Source organism: Sturnira hondurensis, unplaced genomic scaffold (genome assembly GCF_014824575.4).
Source record: "Sturnira hondurensis isolate 20B ecotype Veracruz unplaced genomic scaffold, ASM1482457v3 Scaffold0008723, whole genome shotgun sequence".
Classification (NCBI taxonomy): domain Eukaryota; kingdom Metazoa; phylum Chordata; class Mammalia; order Chiroptera; family Phyllostomidae; genus Sturnira; species Sturnira hondurensis.
The window spans coordinates 341,593-356,413 of NW_028081354.1; the positions used below are offsets into that span (position 1 = coordinate 341,593).

The 14,821-nt window shown below is 48.7% G+C and overlaps 1 protein-coding gene across 10 annotated transcripts in view; it reads left to right on the top strand.

The window, feature by feature from the left end:
• The window catches only part of ATP2B2 (ATPase plasma membrane Ca2+ transporting 2), a 467,640-nt gene that overhangs the window by 326,067 nt on the left and 126,752 nt on the right, over positions 1–14,821 (top strand). The window lies entirely within an intron of this gene.

A 14,821-nucleotide genomic window follows, 5' to 3' on the forward strand; every position in this document is an offset into this window, starting at 1 on the left:
CCTGTCTGACTGTCCCAAATCTAGGCTCTGACTCAGGAACTCCTAGGTCTCTGGGGCAGCCATTGGCCTTGAAACTGCTAGACAGATATGGCAGGCAGGAAAATGGGCCATTACAGGAAAGGTGACAGATGCCCATGTGTGTCTTGCCCTGGACATAGGTGTGGAACTTTCTTGCAGTTGCCAAAATAAGTAGGCCTTGGATGTCCAGAGAGAGAGAGGCTTTCAACCTCCGGGGGCTTCTCTGGAGGAGACCAAAACCCAGTCATCTGCCATGAGGCACAGAGGAGAGAAACCAGACCAGGTTAGGCACGGAGCTCAGTTTGAGTCTCCATCTCCACAGTTACCTTCCCTCACCATGAGGAAAAGAGTTCCCTACATGAACCCAAAGCGGCATAGGTGTGAGGCTGTGCCTGGGCACTTCACAATCCTGTAATTTTGTGCAAAGAGGCTGTACCATGCCTCAGTTTCTTCCTCTGGAAAATGGGGCCAATGCCTACCTCACAGTGCCTAGTGGAGGCCTAAGCATTCAGTAGGCACTCAACAATTAGCAGCCATATTATTCTAAGGAGATTGGATGACAATTCCTGCCCCAGATACAGACCACAACCTGGGAGGTTAAGCAGCATCTGAATCCTTATCCCCACATGACAGAGGACAAATCTGAGGTCACAGGTCCCTCTCACTCCATCTCCTAACTCCAGTCCCCATGCCTTGGGCATGGCTGGGCGCTAACCCTGAATGCATTTCCTATAGTGGCAGCTTATGGGCCTAGCTGCTCACAGGGGCCTGCCAATCTGTCTAGTGGTTGCCTGTGCCTACACCCCACTGCACTCAGTGGCTCGAGGTAGCTGTCCCTTGTCATCTGGGGCCCTCTTGGGTAAGGAGAAAGAGCTAAGCCTGGTCCTGCTTTCCAGATTGGCTGCCATCTGTGATGTTGTGCCTATGTGCTGAGCCTGGGCTAAAGTTTAGAAATCGTTTCTTTCTTGGTGTTTTGTTGTTTTGGCAGCCAACATTCTCTCTTCACTTTGTGATTCTGACTCAGGTCTTGAGAATGACTTCATGTGGCCCTGCCATGGGAGTGGTGTCTGCCTAGGAGCTTCTGAGCCCCAGCCTTGTGGGAACACCCATCTGTGGCAAAATGACCCATGTACACCTCTGCCACCAGGGTGGCATACCCAGCGTACTAGGAGGCAGGATTGCCCAGTGGTCTTTGCCTTGTGAATAGGACCAAGAGATTCTCTTGAGTCAGGAATTCTTAACTGTCTCTGGGCTCCAGGCCTGGATGGAAGCTGTGGCCTTTCTCCCCAGGAAAACAGTCAACCCCATGTAACAGATATAGGTCCCACTATCAGTGCCTTCACAGAGCCCCTTGAAGGCAGGCTTTGGACCTTGAGTTAAGAAACCTGCCCTCCCCTCCCACCTGACAGGCTCTCTGACTCTGGGAAATTGAGTGGCCCATTGCCAAGCTCCAGCACTGTGCAGGGTCATTACCAGCTTCCTCATTGTGTCCTGCACCTGAGGACAGGAATCCTGTCCTGCTTTTCTCTGTATATCCAGCACCTAGTCTGGTGTATGGCACAGAGGAGGGTATATCACTTAATGGTGATGGAAAAAGACTTGGCTTGAGGTGATGAACACAATATAATATAAAGATGATGTGTTATAAAATTGTACCTTTGAAACCTATATAATTTTATTAACTAATGTCACCTCAATAAACTCAATAAAAATAAAATTAAATTTTAAAAAAAACCTGAGACAGGGCCACTGAGTCTTGAGACCACAGGGAGCAGCTCAGATGTCTGAGCAGCCAAAACAGCAAATAATCCAAGCCAAGTGTAGCAAGGGCCCCAGAGCTCATAGGGTAGGTGAGATGGGTGGGCAGTGAAGGTCAGAGAAGGCTTCCTGGAGGAGGAGGTGGTTGGCTACAGAGGAAAGAAAAGGGAAGCATGTGGATGGAATAAAGCGGCATTTCTTGGACAGAATTCCATGGAATACCAATGCATTACAAAAGTTAGGCATTATGTGAAAAATAAAGGGGACTCGGTTTTCTCACCTGTAAAATGGAAAGAATGATAACAACTCTGACTAGTGCTCTGCCCCCTGCCAGCTGTGTGTGTGCCTTCTGGCCTTTTGTCTGACCTCTCTGAGCTTTGGTTACCTAATGTTTCATGATGACCAAATGAGATCTCTGATGGGGAGGATCTCTTGGGAGGAGGAAAGACTGGTAGGATTAACCAGAGCCCCTGCTGCATTGGTCCCTAGAAGGATCTCCCAGGGGGCAGGTAGAGCTGGAAGAGGCTTAGGGAGGGGTGGAAGACCATAAGGCCACAGACCCCAGACTTGGGTGATCTGGGTTCAAATCTCTGCCATTTACCAGCTGTGGGACTGTGGACAGGCTACTCAACCTCTCTATGCCTCAGTTTCCTCATAATCCCCTGTGAAATGGGGACAATGATAGGGGTTACCTCATCAGATTGTGGTGAGGATGCAGTGAAGTAGCTTAGAATAGCACCTGGCATGTGGGCAGTGCTGTGTTAGGATTCAGCCGCAGAGACTAAACACCTCCTTTCCCCATCAGTAAAATGGGTTGTGAACATTGTTATTCGTTGAGATCAGGCCAAGTGCCCAGTATCTAAGTGTTTAATAAATGTCCGCTCTTGTTTTTATTCTGTGTATCGCTGCTCTAGAAAAAGCAGTCACATTCTCCAGAAAAGGTGGAATCTGTCTGTTCCAGAATTCTGGTCAGTGTCCATCTGCACATGGCACCACAGTTTGCAGTAGGCTATTCTGCATCCTTATTACACATGAGCCTGGAAGCAGGGGGTATTATCCCATTTTACAGATGAGGAGCATGAAGGCTCAAGGTCATCACCACAGTTCATGTCAAAGCAGACTTTAAACACAGCTCTGATGGACACCATGCCCAGGTGTGCCATCAGCTCTGAGCCAGGCATGTGTGCCTGGGCATGGTCTTCTAAAGGTGCTCTTGGTCTAAGGAGGGCCCAAGTAGAGTGGGGTTGCCAGAGAACTTTTTTTTATTCTTTCTCATGCTCAACATTTGTCTTGCCCTGTTTGCCTTCTTCTGATTTACAGGAATGTTTGACCTCCAGCCCCAGCCCCCAACTTAGAGCCATGTGGCCTGGCGCTATGCCAGCTCCAGACAGGGTCTCAGGTTGGCCATTTTGGACATCCCCCTGCCCCCAGTCTGCTGAGGTGAGCAAGGAGCTGGCCTCCGAGTCACACTGCAGGAAACTGCTTCAGGCCATGTATAAATTAGCCTTTCCATTCACATCCAGCTAATTTTAGACAAAAAGACCTCCATAAGTGATGGAGGAGGCTTAGAGCCATAGAAATCTATTCCCACCCACCCAGGGCACCACCTGCTGCTAGCACAGACCACAGGCTCAGCTCCCACAGCCTGGCAATTTGGATTTTCTACCTAACTCTGGGGGTAACTGCTGTGTAAACCTGGCCTCTGTGAGGCTAGGGGTGACCTCTGCCCCAACCTGAGCTTCATTTATTTCCTTTTCCACTGTTGGCTCTGTTTCCTTCTGGTGATGCCTTTTCCGTGTGCCCTCCACTGCCCCCAGTTCTTCCACAACCTTCCAGCCCAGAACAGTGGGGCCCCAGAGACTCAGGTTCAAATCCTGACTGGCTTACTCTTTCTTAAGCGACACTAGGAGAGTTCAGTGTAACCTCTCTAAGCTTTAGTTGCCTTATCTGTGAAGTGGGGATAATAACACTACCTACCTCACCAATGTTGTCCACATGAAGGGCTCGTGAAGTGTATGGCAGACCCTGGGCACTTACGAAATGATGTTATCATTGTTATTAGTATACCTAATATTTCTCTTCAAAAACATGCATGGGCCCCACCCATCCTTTTGGAAAAAAAAAACAGGCAATTAATAAAACAGTGCCCAAGGAAGAGTGAGGCTTCCCAGAGTAGGTGGACTCCTGATGAGTCTGGAAAGCTGGGGACTGGTTCTTGGGGTGGCCAGTGAGGTCCTAGAGGCAGGAGCTGTTTGTCATTCTCCACCAGGTCCCCAGCACCTGGTACAATGCCTAGGGTCTCAAAATTATTCAGAAGGAAGGAAGAGAGGGAGAGAAAAGAGATGGGGGTGGCCCTGATGCCCCTCCCTATTTAGGACGGAAGGCTGCAACCTGGGGACAGGACACAGGACACCCTGTGTCACCCATGGAACAATTGGCTTCGGTTCCCCAAGCCTAGAGCGGCACTTCCCTGAGCTGCTCCACACGCTTAGCCCTCATCCTTCACTCCTGTCACCCACACCTTGGGCCGTTAGAAGGGCAGCTCAGGCATGTCCCATTGGGTGCTTCCTGTATTGTGTGTTTCTCAGTGGGGGAGAAAGAAGGACAAAGAAGATGGGGCAGCAGCAGGTGGGGTGGGAACTGGATACTTCAGAGTGTTGTGAAACGGAACCTCCGGTTAATTTTGTATGAATCCTACAGCCTGCCCAAGTGGAGGAGAGAGAGGGGCTGAGGGAGAACAGGAGGGCAGGTCATGGGGGATGGTGCCTCACGTGGCATAAATACGATGTTAGCTGAGAATGCCACTCTGACCTGGCAGGACTCAGGTCAGCCACAGAGCTACCACCAGTTGGGCACGGGGAAGAATGTGGAGGCAGCAGGTGGGGTCTTCTGTTGTCATCGTGATGTCATTGTCCATTTCTCCAAGGATCACTGGGGCCCCAACAGGTTGACAGAGAAATTGAGGCAGCCACAGATTCAGTCGTGTTCCAGACAGGGTGAGGTTGGGAACCACTCAGATACAGGGTCCACATGGAAAATTCTCTGCCTGGTCAGAGATAAACGAGAACCACTCTCCAGGGTCTTCACGTGAAGTGGCCCATGCTCCATTTTAAGGCCCAGGATTCTGTCAGGTGCAAGGCCTGGTGGAGGAGAAAAACTTAGCAAAGTATTTAAGAGACTAAGAAAGCTAGCCACCTTCTTGAGTACATGAAGGGGTGGAGGAGGGGAAAGCATGAAGACTGGGGAGGTGTTCAGACTCACCTGTCACGACCCCACTGTTCTTATCTATAAAGTGGGGATTGTGCTACTTCACTCTTTGCCATTTGGAGATAATTAGTTGAGAGTGCTTTAAAAGTTTTCCACAAAAAAATTATCTTCCAATATTTATTGAGTATTTTTATCTATTAGGATTCTGCTTGATAGAATTGGTTGATAGGAATCTGGTTCTATCTAGTTGATAGATAGAACCCTCTCAAATTGACTTATTCAAAAAAGAGATTTTTCTGGCTTATATAACCAAAAAGTCCAGTGACTGTTTCTGGCCTCAGGCATGGCTGGATCCAGGGCCTCCAATGCTGTAGGAGGGCTTTGTCCATCCCTCTCCTATTATCTTTCTCCTCCACTGTCCTCAGGCAGGACCTCATCCCATGAGGGTACCAGCAGCTTCAGGCTAACAACCTCCCAACCCAGCCACCCCAGTACCAACAGCACCTCTTTCTCAGGGTTTCCCCTTAAGTACCAAAAGAGACTCTCGCTGGGCCACCAGGAGTCACATGGCCAACCTTGAACCAATTCCTGTGGCCAGAGGTTAGAATAGGCTGATAGGTCAGACCTGAGTCACGTGCTTACTGCAGATAGGAGCCAGTCAGTCCACATAGGCCATGTGGAGATGAGGGAGGGGAGGGGAGGGGAATGGAGGCACAAAACATACATGTTTGTGGGCGTACTATGTGGAAGGCCCCTAGTGTGTGCTAGAGAGTATATGGAGTAAGAGTAGGTGTGCTCCGTGCCCTTAAGAAGTGCTTGGCCTGATGGGGAGGAAGGATAGAATTAAGAAGGCAGTTGAGCTCCTACCGGGTGGCTCAGTTGGTTAGAGCATGTCCCGTACTCAAAACAAACAAACAAACAAATAAGATTGTGGGTTCAGTCCTTGTTCAGGGCACATGCCTACGTTGTAGTACATTGTAGGTTTGGTCCCCAGCCAGGGTACGTACAGAAGGCAATCGATCGACATTTCTCTCTCACTTCAATGTCTCTCTCCCCCTTGCTTTCTCTCTCAAATCAATAAAAACTTTAAATTTAAAAAGGGCAGTTGAGGAGTGAAAGTAGGATTCAGGAGCACTAAATAGGGAGTGATCACAGCCAAACAATAGCGCTGTTAATAACTATACCAGGATAATAAGCTTAAGCTGGGTCCAGACAAAGTGGGGCTACCACTAATGTTTTAGCAGTGAAGTGACCAGCTCATGTCATGGTCAGATTCTGGCTCCACTTGCTATCCAGCTGCAGCTGGGCCTGTTCTTTAACCTCTCTGTGCCTCAGTTTTTTCATCTATGATGTGGGATAGTAACAATGCCTCTTTGATAGGGTGGCTGTCAGGGTCAGAGTAGTATGTGTGAAGTGCTTAGTGCCTGGCACATGGCAGGTGTTCTATCAATGTCAGCTGTTTTATTATTCTACACCAGGAACTCTCTGTGTGACTTTAAGGGACATATTGGGTTTAAATTAGTAGAGATAAGAAAGATAGCATATCTGGGCAGATCAATGGGCTTGAGCAACACATGCGAATCTATGACTTTTTAAGTGTCAGTACCGTATTTGATTTGCAGTGCTTATACACTCCCTACCATCACCACCACCACTATCACCAGGGAAAAAATCCTTTAAAAGCACAGTTTTCTGTGAAAGTCTGATGAATCATATGTGGATGCTTTCCAGAATGCCACCCACACATCTTTCTGAATCATCAATAAAATAAAGCCACATGTTGATTAATACATGCTATCCACTTTCTCAGGCAGGATCAGGAGAGTGTGTGCTAGGCAAACAGTTCTGCAGGCCTGGTGGAGCACAGAACAGTTAGGCAAAGGGCCTGACCTGCCACTGATCAAGGGTTTCTGGGTGAATGCCAGCAGGACTGGAGGGACTTCATGTCCCAAAGATGACGCTGCTGAGCTGGTAGGTGCTTTGTACAGTCAGGCACCCAGAGGAGAGTGAAGGATATGGGCAGTGGGGGCGGGAAGGAGCATTTGCAGGTGGACCTCTCATTAGGCAGACCAGCCATGTGAAAGCTTGAGTGTCAAAGCCATCCAGTGGCTGTAATTTACCATGTACAAACCTATCAGGGCCAGGCTCTCTATCTCATGTGGTCCTCATGGCAGCCCCTTGAGCAGAAACAAACACTTGGAGAGGAAGCCATGTCCATGAAGGCGTCTTTGCTTTGCAGAATAAATATGCACTAAACACTAAGTACCTAGTACATGCTCAGAAAAGAGATAGAATGAGAAGAGCATTGACTCAGAGTCCCAGCTACACCACTGAGACCCTTGAGCAAGTCACTCCATCCATCTGAGCCTCAATTTCCCCATCTGTAATTAGTATAATAATAATGCCCACCTCCCAGAGCCAGAAGACACAGGTGTTCCAAGACTTCCCTTGCTTCCTGCTTTTATCATGCCAAGTGGAAATGTAGTCTGACACATATTTATTTGTTTGAACAGATATGTGCAAGCTCGGGCCACATTGCTCTTCTGGGAAGAGATGTTCCAAATGCTTCTCAGCAGTAATTTTTGTGTGGTGTGGCTCTACATGAGAGAAGTGGGAAGGCCAGGACAGGGAGAGCCTTCCAAGACATTCCCTCTCCATCCACAGAGTAGGAATAGAGGTCAGACAGGAGACAATGCTGGAGCTGAGGGCAGAAAGGAGGAGCTCCTCCTGACCCCCTTACCCTCCAGAGCTCTCAGGAAGTGGGGGTGCAAAACTGGGTTGTAAACCACCCCTACCTTGGAGCTCACTGAAGACTCTCCCAGTCTAGCTGCAATACTGGCTACTAGCTGTGATACCAGAGACACACCACCTCATTGAATCTTCACAAACTCCTGTGAAACAGGAGCTGTTTGTATCCCCACCTTACAGATGGGGCTCAGGGCACCACCACTAACAAAAGGCCCAGCCAGAATTGGTATCCAGACAGGCTGGCTGCCGAATATGCACACATGACCTTAATCTACTGTCTCCTGTTGACAAAGTAACTCCACAGCAGGAGGGAATGTGCTGAAGGTTGAAGGAAGGGTCAGTCCCTGCCTGATAGTAGACAAAATCAGAACTTCCTCTGAACCAGATCTCCAAAGAGCTGAATATCTCAAGCCTGAGGACAGGGAAGAGCTGAATATCTCGAGCCATTCTTATTTTTCTTTAAAGATTTTACTTTTTTTGGAAAGAGGACAGGGGAGAGAAACATTAACCTGCAACCTGGGAGAGAAACATCAGTCGGTTGCCTCCCACACGCCCCCGGCCGGGAGAGAAACATCAGTCGGTTGCCTCCCACACGCCCCCGGCCGGGGACCTGGACTGCAACCCAGGCAGGCGCCAGGGAATTGAACTGGCAACCTTTTGGATTTCAGGACCATGCTTAAGCCACTGAGCCACACCATTCAGGGTGTGAAGAACACATTCTTAATGAGGGTAACAGTCTGAGCAAAGGTCCTGATGTAAGAACCAGTGTGTGCACAGGGAGACATGAGGAATTCACTGTGCCTGAAGCCTAGGATGTATCTCCAAGGGCAGAAGATTCCAGCCGACAGACTATGGGTTGACTTTTGTAGACTCTGGGTTTTAGTTGGTTTGTTCACACAGTGTATGTAGACTGTCAGCTTGGAGAATAGTGTGTATGTTTTTCCATTCTGTCCGTGTGAGTGTGAAATGAGCTGTGAGCTCTATGAGGGTAAAGCCCTGAGTAGAGCTCCTTTCCAAATGCTAAGTGAGCCAAAGAGCTCACTGAGTACATGGAAACTGAAGGTTTGAGAGCTGATTCTCATACTGGGTTCCTAGGGTTCCACAGATGTGCCTCCGGGGACAGAGATTCTGAGTGACCTTTCCTCCCTATCATTTACCAGAGAACCTCCTTTTTTTAACCTTTTTTATGGTAAAACATCTGGTAAGATTTTTTTTAACAAATGGGGTTTTTTTTTCCCAAAAGGAAAGAAAAAAATTGAAAACCTCCAGTATAAGAGAAAAGTGCTAAAGTCTCTAAAGCCTGGGTTGGAGCCCAGGTTATTTAAGTTCACAGTGCCTCAGTTTTCATATCTGTAAAATGGAACAGGTAAAATCCAGCCCCCAGGACCCATACTGTTCTGTTGACTAAGTGAAAAACTACACACAGAGTGCCTGGCTCAGGGGAGGTTCATTTTGTAGCCATCCACCCCACCCTAGCCATGTCTGGCCTCATGTGCTCTACCCACCTGTGTTAGGAGACATTCTGAGCTGGAAAGACTGAAGAGAAGGCCACCCTGACTTTGGCCTTTATTGACTGAGACCCTCCTCAAACCTCACACCAAAAAAAGAGGGTGGGTCTGGTAGTCTCTGAGGCTCCTCTAGGCTCAGACATTCTAAAATTGTGAGATTGTCTGCCTCAGTGCCTCCCAACAGTGCAAACATCAGACTGGCCAAAGGGTGGCTAGCTCATAGCCAGGCTCCAGATTGCCCTTCCCATGAAAGACTGATTCACATCCTTTAGGCATAGCCAAGGGCCACCACAGCCCAGGCCAGGGCAGTACCCTTTGCCTCTCAGCCGAAACTCCTACCCAGCAAACCTTTCCTCCCAGGTGGCTTTGGAGCCCTACCCACACTGGCTTCCAAAGGCCCATGCGTGTTCTCTGGCAGTAGGTCTCAGGCTCCCAGAAGCCCAGGGCCCTGGGACACCAGATGCTAATTACTTTGCACCCCAGAGTTTCTGGCTTTTTATCTGCCAAGTGAGCTGAGGGGTGAGAGACATTGCTCTGCAAAGCAGGCTGGACCCTCTCTAACATTAGGCAATCTCAATTGTCCACCCAGCCTGGGTCCCACAAAGGTCAAGGGAGCTGAAGCAGCTTTTCCCTTCAGGCCTGCCTGTCACACGAGAGGCTCTGACAGAGCAGGTAAGTTATTTATGTAGGCCCCCCTCTCCCCACAACGATTATCTTACTCCTCTTGGCGCAGTCCAGGCCCCTGCTGTGGTTTCAGACCTGGAGTTATTTATAGTCAGTGGAAATTAGCGCCTCTGCAGATGGCTCCCTCATACCCACCTGCCAGCATCAGCCTCCACCCCAAAGGGAGGCCCTCTGGAAATTTCCGTGGTCCCAGAAAATTATTCCAGGGATCATTTCTGAACAGAGAAGATTCAGCTATCTGTGGAATAGCTTTGAACAAGTTGCCATGGGATTGAGAGGTGAAAGCAAGCCCTTCCAGCATTATGATCCAGGAGGGCTGTGTGGAGGAGGTGGTATTGAGCAAGAAGTTTAGAGATAGGCAGGGTTTGCAGTGGGGAAGGGCATTCCAGGTAGAAGAGAAAGTATGGACAAAGGCACAGAGGCAGAGAAGAAAGGTGTGTGAGAGGAAGAGCTGATTATTCTGTCTGCCTGGGCCTTCGGGGAGGGAGCAACAAGAAGTAGTGTTGATAATTAAAAGTAACAGCATTATAGCCCTGGCTGGTATAACTCAGTGGATTGAGCTCCAGCCTGTGAATCAAAGGGCTGCTGGTTCAATTCCCAGTCGGGACACATGCCTGTGTTGCAGGCCAGGTCCCCAGTGGGGGACGCTTGGGGACATTTTGATGTTTCTCTCCTTCCCTTCCCCTCTGTCTAAAAATAAATTAAAAAATATTTTTTAAAAAAGATTACCTAAGCATTATAGATGTTCCAGATACCATTCTAAGAGCTTTACATACATCAAAACTCATTTAATCCCCCCAAAACCTAATAAGGTAGGCACTGCTATTAACCCCATTTTTATAAATAAAGAAATTGAGGCTCAGAGAAGTTAAATCACTTGTCCATGGTCACACAGCTAATGAGTAGAAGAACTGGGATTTAAACCTAGGCAGACAACTCCAGATTCTATACTAGGACTCTGAATGTTTAGTCAAAAAGTAAGTCTGGGCTTAAAATAAGAGACAAGAGGGAGTCCCAACTGTTCCTGAGCAGAGAAGTAATGTGGCTGAGACCATTGGTCTGGCAGTAATGAGTTTGGTTTGGAACAGGCCAGGCATCCAAGGGAGGTGACAGGGCTGGACCCAGCCAGGAAAGTGGTGATAAAGAGGAGGGAGATGAGGGGGCTTCAAGCAGCAGGACTCGGCCTGTGATGGGAGGAGAGAGAGAGAGGGAGAGAGAAAGGGAGATAGATGTGTCAGTGCAGACTCAGTTTTCGATACAGCAGCTAGCGGCTTATGACAGAGGTGAGCCAACAAGGCCAGGAGCAGGGTTTGGGTGAGATGAAAGGTTTGTACTGGGCACTGTGCATTCTCAGGGCCTAGGGGGTAGGACAGTAGGCCTGGAACCCTGGAGAAAGGGTGGGCCTGGAGGTGGGACGTCAGATGTTAGAGTTGTTTGTAGAGAAGTCTTGTCTCTACTAACGAGTCTCAAACCTGAATGGGGGGATGTCAGCCATGGGAGGGCAGAGGTTTGGGCCCGTGTTGTTCACTGCTGCATCCGGGCACCTTGAACAGTGTCCAGTACAGAGTATACTCGATAAATATGCAGGAATGGGTTCACCCGGGTTGGTTATCAAGCAAAGGTCCTTAGGGAACGTCAGCTAATAGGGGAGCAGGTGCCTGGCAAAGTAGAAGTCAGAGAAGTGGAAGAAGAATTCTGTCTGCAGGCACGGTGTGATCAGGGTGTCAGGCACTAGACAGGCAGTCAGTTAGACATAGGGGCTGCAGGAGAATCGAAGGAGGACAATGAAGTAGTGACAACCTCAAAGGCAGACTGCTGCGTGAGCTCTTGGAAAATGTCTGTTGGACAAAACGGCACAATGGAGTATTCCCTAGAGCTTCTCTGGCAAACACACACCAGCTCAGTCATGTCTGGGCAGGTGGGGAAAGGGCCTGGAGGACTCATGGACCCATGGGACCACAGGCCTGGGATGGCTCTCAGGGATCATTTCATCCAGCAATCCCAGGGTACACATGAAACCTGCCCAGGCACCCAGTGGGTGAGAACCTGACCCAGGGCTGGGGTCCTGAATCGGCCCTGCACATGGTGAAGGGGGAAGACATCTCTCCTCCCTGCCCCCATTGCAGCCTCTGCACCTTCCCCCTGACCCTCAGCTCTCTCATCCATCCCTGCTCTGCCACTATGCAGTTTCCAGGGGCTGCCATAATAAAATAAAGGATCACAAACTGAGTGACTTACACAACAGAAATGCATTGTCTCACTGTTCTGGAGGCTGCAAGTCTGAGATCAAGGTATTGGGGGAAACACGATTCAACCCAGAACATTCTGGCTTGAGACGGTCACTTCTGTGCTTGCAGCCACAGTTTCTCTCCCGTACGGTGGGGTCATGGTGGAACAGATGAGGACTGTGGTGAGGGCGAATGGGCTCACTTCTATGTGGACGTGAGTCTCCGAGAGCCCATCACACAGCGGGCAGTAGAAGCAGCAGTGTGGCCTAAGCACTAAGCAGCAGACATCCTGGGTCTGAGTCCCATCCATGTGCACCACCCCTCAGAACCTGGTCACTCACGTGTGGAGCAGTGCTGACTCCTGGGCAGCTGTGAACAGTGACTGAGCTGACGCAAGTAAGCACGGCCAGGGCCGTGCAGGAAGCCTGTAGGGAGAGGAAACTGCCGTTGTTATTACTGTTAACATTATCACCGCCCTGCATATACTATAGGTGTAAAAACCGAGGCCCAGAGAGGGAAAGACCTTGTCCAAGCTCACACAGCCATCTGGCACAAAACCAAATGAAAATGCTTTTCAACCACATCCCTGTGTGGTATTTTTTTAAGTAATTCTTAGATGCCCAATATTAGGAGAGCAATTAAGCCCCTTTCAGCTCTTCCATGTGCCTGATGGAACATTACAGAAAGTGCATGATTCGGAGAACATGAAGCAATGTGGATGAGGCTTGTGAAATAATGTGGTGTGAGCAAAGCAGGGCTTGGCGTGGTACATGCAACAACTCCATAAAAACAGACACAAGAAAAAAGACTTAAAGGGTCCTCCAGACGGTGCCGGTGCCAGTGCCAGTGTCAGGGTTGTGGGGTGAGATTAGGGACAGTCATTTTTCAGCTGCTCTTTCTACACTGGTGGGACGAGCTCCTAAGGTGGGTTGGTGAGGAGGTGCTGGCTGTAAGCAAAAGAAGCTGTCTGAGTAGCATTGTAAAGATCTGTGGGCAGAGCGGGGTGGGCTCAAGCTGGAGCAGAGGCTGGAAAACCTAGTTGTAGTTTTCTGAAGGAAATTAGGACAGGTAGGGATCAGTGGCAGGACTGACAGGACAGATGCCCCTTTGAGGAACATGATGTGGGGAAACTCTGCTCCTCCTGCCTTGGTCCCCGCGTCACTCAGGGTTCCAGGCAGTGCTGTGCTGGTACGTGTGTAAAACCAGCTGTCTGGGCTGAGAGGGAGTCCTTCTTTGCAGCGTGCTGATTTTGTGGTGAACATGCTCCCACTGTGTCACCAACATAACGGCATTAAATGCAGAGTTGGGAAGAGATGCAGCGTTAGTTAGCACACCACTTTGTGAATTTTCTTTAGTTTTATTTATTTTATTTTTGTTTGATTACAGTTGTCCCATTTCCCCCCCATTGCTCTCCCCTGCCCACCCCCCTCCCACATTCAATCCCCACCCCCCGCCTTTGTCCTTGTCCATCGGTCCTTTGTACATGTTGCTTAACTTTTCCCCTTCTTTCTCCCATTATCCCTTCTCCCTTCTCCCCTCCTCACTGGTCACTCTCAGTTTGTTCTTTATTTCCCTGTCTCTGGTTCTATTCTGTTCACTTGCTTGTTGTGTTGATTAGGTTCCATTTATTAGGTGAGATCATATGGTATTTGTCTTTTACCGCCTGGAATATTTCACGTAGCATAATGCTCTCCAGTTCCATCCATGTAATAGTTCTACAATGCAGATTTAAGAGAATAGAGCCTAGTGGCATGTAGTGTGATAATTAGAAAGGGATGAATGTGGGGCATTTGTTACCTTTTAAAATATAATTTGTATAAATTATAAGTGTGTATCATTTAAGTCTGATATTGACTATATATAACAACCAACTCCCCAAAATACCTGAAAATGTAAGTCAGCTCTCACAGGCAGGTGTGAGCTGGTACCTGCACATCTCCAACTCCAAGTCCAAGGAGAGAGCATGTGAGTGGCCTGGCTTGGTTGCATGACCACCCTTGGGCCAGGAGGTATGGGGAACATCTTGGTTGATAGTTACCAAGACTCCTCCCAGTGAGGGGACCTAATTTCCCAAGAGGATACAGATGCCTTTGTTTCTCTTTTTGATAATTTCTTTAAGTTCTACTTTTTCTCTTATGATATCTTGTTTATTTTTTAAACAATAATTCATCATTTCTTAAAGTCCCAGAGTCTTTAAAAAGAATCCAGGGCTTAATTCTGAGAATAGCAAACTAGAGGACTCAGCCAGGAGAAGTGCAGGGGCTCAGAGCAGCCACAGCCAGCCCACACCCCAGATCTTCTCTGGGGAAGGAAGTAAACGAACGAAACCTCTTGTCATACTCTCTGAGCACCCATCCTTAGCAATTCTCCCAAGAGGACATAGATACTCCTAGTTGAAGAGTACCTCAAAGCAGAGGCTTCTCAAGTAACCCCTAAGGGTAGATGAGAGTGAACAGAGACCCATAAGTGGCCTCTTAGATATGAGGGAGCTTAGGCCTAGTCTCACAACTATAGGCAGAGATTATGTTTGTCCTAAACCTAGTGAATCCATGATTCGCCAGAGAGCCCTATTGACCCTCCAGGAAGTTGCTAGATTTCTCCTGTGACCACAGGTCCCTGGGTCATGGCCACAGTTAGCCAAGGTAAAGAAGCAGCCCCTCACCCAAGAAC